Source organism: Eutrigla gurnardus (assembly GCF_963514095.1).
Source record: "Eutrigla gurnardus genome assembly, chromosome: 1".
In the NCBI taxonomy this organism is placed as follows: domain Eukaryota; kingdom Metazoa; phylum Chordata; class Actinopteri; order Perciformes; family Triglidae; genus Eutrigla; species Eutrigla gurnardus.
The window spans coordinates 20,588,370-20,598,776 of NC_139915.1; the positions used below are offsets into that span (position 1 = coordinate 20,588,370).

Consider the following 10,407-nt stretch of genomic DNA (forward strand, 5'->3'; position numbering starts at 1 on the left):
GACAGGGGTAACAAAGAGATGGGTACTAATGTCAGGAAAACAGGGGTTTTAAGGATATGGGGTACTAATGTCAGGGAGACAGGGGTAACAAAGAGATGGGGTACTAATGTCAGGAAGACAGGGGTAACAGAGATGGGGTACTAATGTCAGGGAGACAGGGGTAACAAAGAGATGGGGTACTAATGTCAGGGAGTTTTCTAAGTGAGGGGGAATTGGAAATTACAGTGGAATCTAACGTAAGTAATGGGGTATTAAGGGAAATCAAAGGTGAGTTGTTGCAGTCGTGGTTGGACTCTGGGGTTGAGTCCAAAAGACAAGCGTCAAGGCTTGTTATGGGGATCTGTGATGAAATTAAGTTGAACAATTGTTTTAAAGTTGTATTTTTTGGGGGGCCGGCCTGATCGTGTTGTCTGTGTGTCTCTGAGTTTTTCAGTGTTTATTGTGATTATGGTGACATCTCACGCTGCACGGATGGTGAGATTGATTTTATTATGAATTAATGAATTAATGATATAATTCTAATTAAAATATTTTTAAATACGCATTAATATACAATACATATGTATCATGGTTGATAATGTGAGATAGAAATGGTGTGATAAGGAATGTGCTAATTTAGGATGTCCAAAAAAAGTTCTCAGTGATGGGGCACGACCAATGTGTTTTTATTACCTTCAACCTTCAGTCATTGTAAATCAGAGTTAGGTCTAAGTAGGCCTGGCTAACAACAAACAGGCGAAATAACATTAAAACATGCACAACTATACAGGATTTCACACAGAGGGAATATTAATTGGTGTAAATTGGCTGTATACAAAAATATATGAAGGATTGGTGGTATGGAAATTTTAACTTACAGGCACAAAATAGCATTATTAATTATATAAAAGAGACAAATTATGGTAATTAAGGGATATTATGAGGAGAGAATATGATAGACATGTGTAATATTAGGTATATATATATATATATATATATAAAATTGTAATTGTTAATTATAATTGTTCTTCTAGTCACTGCAATTTCCACATATCTGAGTGAGGAGCTCTGATGAGACATGAAAAGAAAAATAGTCGGATTGGAGAATCAATATTCTATGGCCTGAATACCGGTAAAACAGATTTGATGCAAAGTTTAAACACATAAACCATTTCAGATCTGAAGATGTGATAAACTGAATGCATGATTAGAGTATGACTAACATAACCAAGGAACTAGCATGAGTGTGTATTTAAGTTTGGTTACACATGTATGCAGCAAAGTGCGGATATTTTCCTACGGAGACCAAAATCAAAATATTCATAGGCTACCTGAAACCACCTCCTCAGAGCAAATGGTTAAATTGAAATGAATTAATGGGTAAAGTTGTCATGGACCCGTCAAGATTTCTCATTCAATCATTTCCTGTTTGAATACTGGCAGATAAAAAGCATTAATTTACGACTGGCAAACGGGCCTCTCTGCTTCTTTCTCTCTTTTTCACTGAGAGGAGACGAAAAGAAAGGAGGGGCTGTGAGTAGGCCCATGTGAACGCGCAGACATGGAGCGAGCGCCTTCAAGTTTGTACTGTTTTGTTCTACTGCTGTGTGATTACGTTAATTCTACTCGATATACGTGCGCATAACTGGTGTTTGGTAATCATATTGAGGTGAATAAAGTGTTTCATGTTTGGTCATTCATAGTAAAAGCAGATTTGCATTAAATGAAATAATAATGATTCCAAGCCGAATCTCACCATGTGTGGTTTTCTTTCTCTCCACCTGAGGCGCCAGAGTCCAGAGAGAGAGAGCATATCAGAGTCTACCTGGGGACGGACGGGAATCACTGGATACCCGTTGCATCCACCGGTGCCATCCGCCTGCATCCGCCTGCACCTCCCACGTCAATTTGTCAATAAATACGAGTGAAGCTTGGCAACTGACCAACTACAGCATATCGTTGGTTGTTAACAGTGATTTCATTATCTGCGTGTAGTCTGATTTAACTTTAGATGATTCAATAGCTGATATCTTTATTGGTTTATAATTGAAGAATGAGATAAACGCAGCAGACGATTGGGAGACGTTAGAGGCAGTTTGTCGGTTCTCAGTGGGAACCTCACAGACATTCGAGTTATAAGTTACAACTTTACTAAACTTATTGTGTCTGTAGACAATATTATACCAGCATTTACTAGTCAAGATATATGAGGACAACCAGGGAGTGATAGCTTTGTCTAAGAACCCAGTATGCAGACAGAGAAGCAAACACATTGATATAAAGTATCACTTTGTACGGTCTGCACACGCAGAAGGGAAAGTATCTATAGAATACTGCCCTGCAAACATGGTAGCTGATGTTCTTACCAAGCCAGTGACACAGGCTAAGTTTGAGAGGTTCAAGGGGTATTTGTTTGGAGAGTAATGTGAACTGGCAGATGTAAATGCTAAAAATGTGTTTTTAGAACACTGCCAGTTGTTTTATTTTGGGAGTTATGTATTTTTTGTTTTTGTTTACCACTATAGAGAGCTATAAACATGTTTGAGTGGGAGTGTTAAGCATATGTGATATGTGTTAGCAAAGTCATGTTGAATACCCTACCCAGTGATGTACGCGTGTGTGCCTGCGTGCACTATGATGGTATTGTGAGCATGCGCAGAATAAACGGTCAGTGAGTTCCCCGAACAAAGAGACGATGGCGGTCTGTCTTTTTTTCTCCCGTGTATATTAGTGCTAGCTAACCACTTTGATGACTGTGATAACGATAGACTGCTGCAGAAATGTCTAACGCTACAAATACAGACATGTTTTTGTTTGCTTGCCGTCCACAATGAGTGGACATTAATAGCACTGCTTATTCTACCATCTTGTCGTATTTGTGTATGCGTTACTGCTACATTTCTCATTTCTCAAGTAATACACTAATTATATGTAGAAATCACAAATATAAACAGTAAAAATACACGTTTATTAAATTAAATTACATTCATGTTTGATTTTGCTGGGTAGGCAGTGCCTAGCTTGTTTACTCTAACTGCACATCAGTGTTCAGCCCTGGTTTCATTTTTCAGAAGCAGAGGTTGGCACCTGCCTGCTACAGAATGCGACTCTTGCTAAGAAAAGCATTGGAATTCCAAATTTTTTTTTTGCCTTTCATACAGGACAGCTGGAGAATGGGAACAGGGACTGAGAGGGGAATACTTACAGCACAAGGCCAGCGTCAGACTCAAACCCAGGTTGCTGCAGTAAAGACTCAGCCAAGAACACTGGGCCTCATTCACCAATATCTTCTTAAGAATTTTCTTAGATTCTTTCTTAAGCTGTTCTTTAGAAGGTTCTTAAGAAAACTCTACGTGGCATTCATCAATGTGTTCTTAAACTGCAGAATTGCTCGCAGCTGTGTTCGTAAATTGATGAATGCCATCTCCTCGTAAGTTGAGAGCGTGTGCCAGGTGAGTCTAATTTACATAGTATTTGCATAGGTAACCACCCATCAATGCCCATAAAAGAGACTGCAGGACCGTGAGCAGACACATGTCATACAGCGGAAACAGCATCGATACAATGCCAAAAGCAAAACGCAAAGCAAGTGGAGCACCTCAGGTAAAGAGGAAAAAAAACTTCAGCAGTTCAGAAGTGGAGGTACTGCTGCAGGAAATAACCCGCAGTAAAAAAGTTATATTTAGTAGCCTCAGTGCAGGCTACACAAACACAAATAAAAAAGAAGCATAGGAGGCGGTCACAAAAGGAGTGGACACCGTATCTGCAGTGGCGGAGCTAGAGGGGAGGCCGGGGTAGCACTGGACCCCCCTGAAATCTGATTGGACCCCCCAGGTGCCCCAGATGATTGACATATCGCGGCACCGCACGTCTTGTCGGAAGGAGCCAGTTGCATTTTTAAATCAGTGAAGCCTATTGACTGCTAAGTCCCTCCTGTACAGTAGTTGGCGCTATGCACCACAAAGCGTTGCGAGCCACGTTCATTAGGAGAAGAAGAAGAATCGCCACTGAAGAAGAGGAAGATTTGAACTGGAGTCGGTTATCGTTGCCTGTTACCGGAGATCAACTAAGTGACAAAGAAAAAGAAGGAGAAGAAGGATAACCTTCATGGACAGAGAAATCCTCGTCGTAAAGTAAGTTTTACGGTGGTGTCCTAATGAGTCAGTGCGTTTCCATCAGCTGTTTAGATGCGCATCTAGATGTATCGCATCGGAAAATGATGATGGAAACGCCGTGATTCGCATTAAAATCCCCTGATTCGCACAAAATGAAATACGCTCGCTATGGCCGGGTTTTGGTTGATTCGAATGGGATGGAAACAGCTGTATGCGAATCAAGTGTGACGTAGCGCACTTTCACCCCGACTGCTTCCGGTGTTTGACATTTAAATAGAGACCTCAACCACGCCGAACTGTCGGGACTCTCACCGTCAGAGCTTGCTGAAAAGCCCTCGGACATCGGTCAAACACCGGCCCGCCCAGCCCCACGCGAGTCCACACAGGCGGACTCTCCGTCGAACGCGAAACGCCAAGACGCGCAGCACGCAAACCAGCCGGGAGACAGACAGCTGAACACGGCCGAACTCGGGCCACTTGTGCCCACAAGGCTGTGTGAAAAGCCCATGCACCTCACCCAAGCACCGGCCGGTCCAGCCGGTGTCACCGGCAGGAAGACGACGGAATGTTTACAGGCTGGTTGCCATGCCAACCCGCGGAAAATCTCGCGTGACTTAGAAAACTCGCGCGAATTTGTAGTTTTCACCAAAGTCCGTTCTTTTGATGGAAACACACATGATTCGAATTTCTTTTAATGCGCATTTCCCAGTAATTCGAATCACTTTGGATGGAAACATGGCTACTGTTTAAAATAACTTTTGTAGATAGAAGTTTGTTTGTTTTTTTGCTACAAGCAGAGAGCCACGGCATCAAGCAAACGTTAACGTTACATCTCATGGCGTCTAGCTTCCAACAGCCGCTAACGTCTACGTTTAATTCATTTGGGTCGCTATTTATATTTACGTGTTTCTCCAATGATTCTAGAGGAATGAAACTAGCGGAGAATCAGCCAGCTAGCTGTTTCATGCTCTGTTGAAAGGTAACGTGAACACGGTAGTTAGCCTGCTGCCAACTAGCTGAAAAGTCTGAATATTAAACTTAGGTCTACAGTGGTTTATTTGCCCTGACATTTTTTAGGCTTGAAGTGGGGATTTAATAACATTGTGTGATTGTAAGTGATGCCAGGAGTAACGTTAACAAGACTGGCTTATTTTTTCATAGGGTCAGTTGAGAATGAAAAGGCAGGGGGAGAAGATTTATGACCTCTTTTTAAAAAGAAGCAAGTCAGGAAAAGATGAGGCAGACAGACAGCCAGAATTCAGGTCTGCCAGCAGTCCTGGCAGCTCCCATCCTGGGACGAGTCAGGAGGAGAGAGAATGTCAGGAGGAGAGAGAATGTGATGCACACAGCCCATCATCACCAGGTCAGAGCATAGAAGCAGTCACATGCAGTAATTTTAAGTTACAGGGTTCCTACGCTAGTATGGAAAGTATGTAATTTCTACATTTCCAGGTCTGTAGTAATATGGAAGATGGAAACAATTGTATGGAAATATATTTATACTTATCTGGGTTATCTTAAGATTTGTGGGTTAATTATTTTGCATACACTACCTATCTACAATCTTCTGGAAATAATTTGGTGACATAATGGCATACAAATTCAATAATGATAACAAATGATTTCCATGATGAATTGCATAATCTATTCACATGATACACATCTTATTACTCAAATGTCACAAATTATTAGATTCTTTTTAATTTATTTTTTTACTGAGAAGTCTGGGAATTAGGGTCTGGAAATTTCAAATGTGTAGGAACCCTTAAGTTTTTTTATTAATGAATTATTGAAAAATTGTTGCCAAGTTGTGTTTTACATTTTCTGCATTGTTAATAAACTGCAAATTATATATACATAAATCTCATCTCCTGTGTGCTTAGTATGTACATTTCAACATTTGACACTCCGATTGCAATTCATAAGTCATGAAACAAATTCATTGTTATAGTCTGTGGACCCCCTGAAATAGCCTTGGCCACCCCCTGGCCACCCCAAGGATAAAAGTCTAGCTCCGCCACTGCGGTATCTGGCGAAGGGCGAACAATAGAGGAGGTCAAAAAGAAGTGGTTTGACTTAAAATCAGAACAAAAAAAGAAAATTGCAAAATGCTGAGATGGACCAGCGCATCGGGGCCATCATCAGGGAGACGACACTCTCAGGTATGCTATATGGGAAAAATCACTGTTTTTTTTATTTTATTTAATTGTTTAATCCCCCCCCTTACTTTTTAGGAGTACCATCAACTGATTGTCTGGATACAGACCTGGGCCCAGAGGCAACGGTTTCATCCCCTCCCTGTGCTGCGGCTAATCCAGAGGATCGGAAGGTTATTTATTTTCTGAAATAATACCTTTATTTAAAACGTGTGTCCTAAAGGCAGGAGTTTACCATAATGTGTGTAAGATCAGAATACGTCTTAGTATTGGACTGTGGGTCGCAACAATGCCTTAATTTGTTATTTATTCACAGATGAAGTCCTGCAGTGCCAAGAAACGGAACCAGAACCTTCCTACAGCAGTACCTACACACGTACTCGGTCCCCTGCCTCCCCACGCCTGATCTCGGGCACGTGCTGGACAATCAAAAAAGGATCGCAGACACACTCGAGAAGATTGCATCAACACTTGTAACTATCTCAGGAACACTAAAAGAAATTAATGAGAACTTAAAAAATAAAGATGTGCTCTGAAACCGGTCTGTCCTCATTTTTGAAGTGAATCAGACTGTTGGATTCAAGTTGTTTTAATGCAACTTTATTTACAAATGAGAAATGTATTGTTTCCGCAGGCCTTGAATGGAGAAATTACACATATAAATAGGGTGGGATCACTAATTAATGGCATGGTTTCCAATCGACTTGATTCATGTTAATTTACATTTCATTTATTTTAAAATAATAATTGTTAAATGTTGTGATTTGATGGCGCCCTTACTCTGTATGTTACGGTACCTTATTGTGGCATTCTGATCTTTACGGTACGCACAGGATGTGACGTGACCACGCTCTCTGAAGTGCCAGTTCTACCTCTCCAGGCGGGAGTAAATGTAAAAACGAGAATAAATATGCCAGCAAGCTAAAGACGTTACAGCGACTACCTCTTGCTTTTTCTCCACTACGCAAGGCTGTGTACTAAATGCTTGACAGGTTATGGGCCCAGGCAGAGTTGGACACATGGATAGTGTGTCGGAAGAAGTTTAACGTGACGGAATAACACGGACTTCTGTGGACAACTTGGAGTTAAAGTTTTTTTTTCCACGACGCAATACGCGAGATGACTAACAGAATGGCAGCGCCGGCTCCACAACTTCTTTTTGACGGCTCAGAAGACAGATATGACCTGTGAGAAACGAGGTTCCTTGGTCATCTACACATTCTAAAATTGAAAGAGACTATGTTGAATGAGCTAACCGGCGGCAATGCAGATCAGATAGCAGCGGACAGAAGGAAGAATACTGACTGCTATGCTGAGCTGATCCGACTGATTGATGACAAAAGCCTGTCCATAATAAGACACGAAGCAGCGGATGATGGCAGAAAGGCCCTGAAAATACTGAGGGAACACTACTCGGGGAAAAGTAAGCCAAGGATCATCAAACTCTACACGTCATTCACCAAGCTACACATGGCAGGAGGTGAGAGTGTTACAGATTACATCATAAGGGCAGAGAACATAATGATGGTCCTGAAAGATGCTGGTGAAACCATGAGTGATGGATTAACTGTAGCCATGGTACTAAATGGGCTACCAGACTCCTTCAAACTCCTAGCAGTTCATGTTACACAAAATGAAGACAATGTGACATTTGTAGACTGCAGGTTTATGAAGAGAGTGAGAAAATGAGTAAGACAGTCTACAGATAATGTAATGAAGACACATGTTAAACAACAAGGCAGAGGTCCACCCAAGGCACACGCTGGCAACAGGAAGGATGAAGATGCCAATGTGACGTGCTACAGGTGCGGAATAAAGGGCCACAAAGCGAGAAAGTGTACCAGAAAAGTGTGGTGTGGTTACTGTAAAAGTAATACACACGAAGAATCCCTGTGCAAGAAAAAGGGGGAACGAGACGGCGCAAGAAAGGTCCAAGAGGAGCGGGACAGCGACCAGGAGGACCATTTCTTCAAGGCAAAGAACACAAAGAGTGAGAGACCACCAGGCAACGTGAAGATGAAAGGCATCATGGTGGACGGAGGTGCCACGTCACACATTGTGAATGACATAGAGAAGTTTAAGAGTTTTGATGACAATTTTCAACCTGACTCTCATTCAGTGGAGTAAGCTGATGGAACAAAGTGCACGGGAATAGCACAGAGAAGAGGAATGGCGACGATCTGTCTGCAAGACAGCGCGGGACGACAGCACAGAGCACAGCTGCGGGATGCTCTATACATGCCTTCTTACCCGCATGACATCTTTTCGGTGGCGAGAGCCACAAATGGAGGAGCGACGATCACCTTCCAGAAAGGGGACAATCGCATGGTCACAAGGGACGGTAGCAGGTTCGACATTCACGAAAGTGGTAACTTGTATTACTTGCCTACTGTTCAAGATGATGTTGATCAATGTAAAGTATGTCATGATGTACAAACCTGGCACGAAATCTTGGGGCATTGTAATTATGAAGATGTGCAGAAATTACAAGGTGTAGTGAGAGGCATGGAGATAAGGGGGAGTGTGGCTAGACCAGCACAGTTATGTGAAGTGTGCACAAAGGGCAAATTCATGCAGACGAGAAACAGGGAGCCTGACAGGAGGGCTAAGAAACCCTTAGAATTAGTCCACACTGACCTAGCCGGTCCCATGCAAACACCTAGCATAGATGGTCACAAATATGCTCAAATCTTTACTGATGACTACTCAGGTACTATGCTGGTGTACTTTCTAAAGTCCAAGAGTGATGCAGTGCAAGCAACAGAACGGTTTTTAGCAGATGTAGCACCAATCGGTGAAGTCAGGTGCATCAGGTCCGATAATGGGACTGAGTACACAAGCAGAGAGTTCCAAGCACTGTTAATCAAGAATAGGATTAGACATGAGACGTCTGCACCTGATTCACCCCACCAAAATGGCACGGCCGAGAGAGGGTGGCGGACCCTTTACGAGATGGGTAGATGTTTACTGTTGGAGAGTAACTTACCTAATAAGCTATGGAACTACGCTCTACAAACAGAAGCTTATGTGAGGAACAGATGCTATTGTAGGCGCACGCAGAAAACGCCATACCTTATTGTGGCATTCTGATCTTTACGGTACGCACAGGATGTGACGTAACTACGCTCTCTGAAGCGCCAGTTCTACCTCTCCAGGCGGGAGTAAATGTAAAAACGAGAATAAATATCTCAGCAAGCTAAAGACGTTACAGCGACTACCTCTTGCTTTTTCTCCACTACGCAAGGCTGTGTACTAAATGCTTGACAATAATGTTCTGTAAATTACCCAAAAATAAAATGAATAAATTAATTAATAAATAAATAAATGTGACAGAAAGATCACCGTAATATCATATTTTAATGAACTGGACAAAAGAAGACAACACAACCATGCAAACATTGTGCAGTGAGAGTTCAGGTGTAATGTTCCTTAAAATAAACAATGTCCGAGTGAGCTGCAAGCGTCCGAGTCCGTCCGTCCAAGTGTGTCTGAAAGTAACTATTAATCTATAGTGACATAACATGGTGTCAGAAGTGCTCCACAGCGAGTAACACTAACGAGCAAGATGAGCTACTCGACTGAAGAACTCACTGAGCGTCCATTTTCCAGCCAACTGTCTGCCAGTAAGATGCTAGGCTAACAAGCTAATCACCGTTGGCGGCAGTTAGAGCTTCACTCGCTCAGCAAAATGGAGCAGTTCCAAGTCACCCTGCCGCCGAAATTTGATTTTACAAAGCCTGAAGAGTGGCCGAAGTGGATTCGCCGCTTTGAGAGGTACAGAATCGTCTCAGGGCTAGAATTGAAGGCGGAGGAAAATCAAGTTAATACGCTGATTTATACGATGGGTGACGAGGCTGAGGATGTTCTGACTGCACTGAATCTGTCGGACGAGGAGACGGGTGATTACGAGACGCTGAGAGGCACATTGTGTTGTGAGAAGAAATGTGATTTTTGAACGAGCAAAGTTCAACCAAAGACAACAAGAGGTCGGAGAAACCGCAGACTGTTTCATCACAGCTTTGCATAGCTTAGCGGAGCATTGCGGCTATGGGGCGCTCCCCAGTGAAATGATAAGAGACAGACTTGTTGTCGGAATAAGAGATAAAAGACTATGAGAACAACTGCAACTGGACCCGGAGCTGACGTTAGAAAAAGCT

The 10,407-nt window shown here is 42.5% G+C and overlaps 1 long non-coding RNA gene across 1 annotated transcript; it reads left to right on the plus strand.

The window, feature by feature from the left end:
- The first annotated feature begins 3,822 nt into the window (after positions 1 to 3,822).
- On the plus strand, positions 3,823 to 6,694 carry LOC311012743. The gene is made up of 3 exons (XR_014597069.1): positions 3,823 to 4,112; positions 6,329 to 6,423; positions 6,567 to 6,694. It is a non-coding gene; the product is annotated as an uncharacterized lncRNA (long non-coding RNA).
- The last annotated feature ends 3,713 nt before the right edge of the window (positions 6,695 to 10,407 follow it).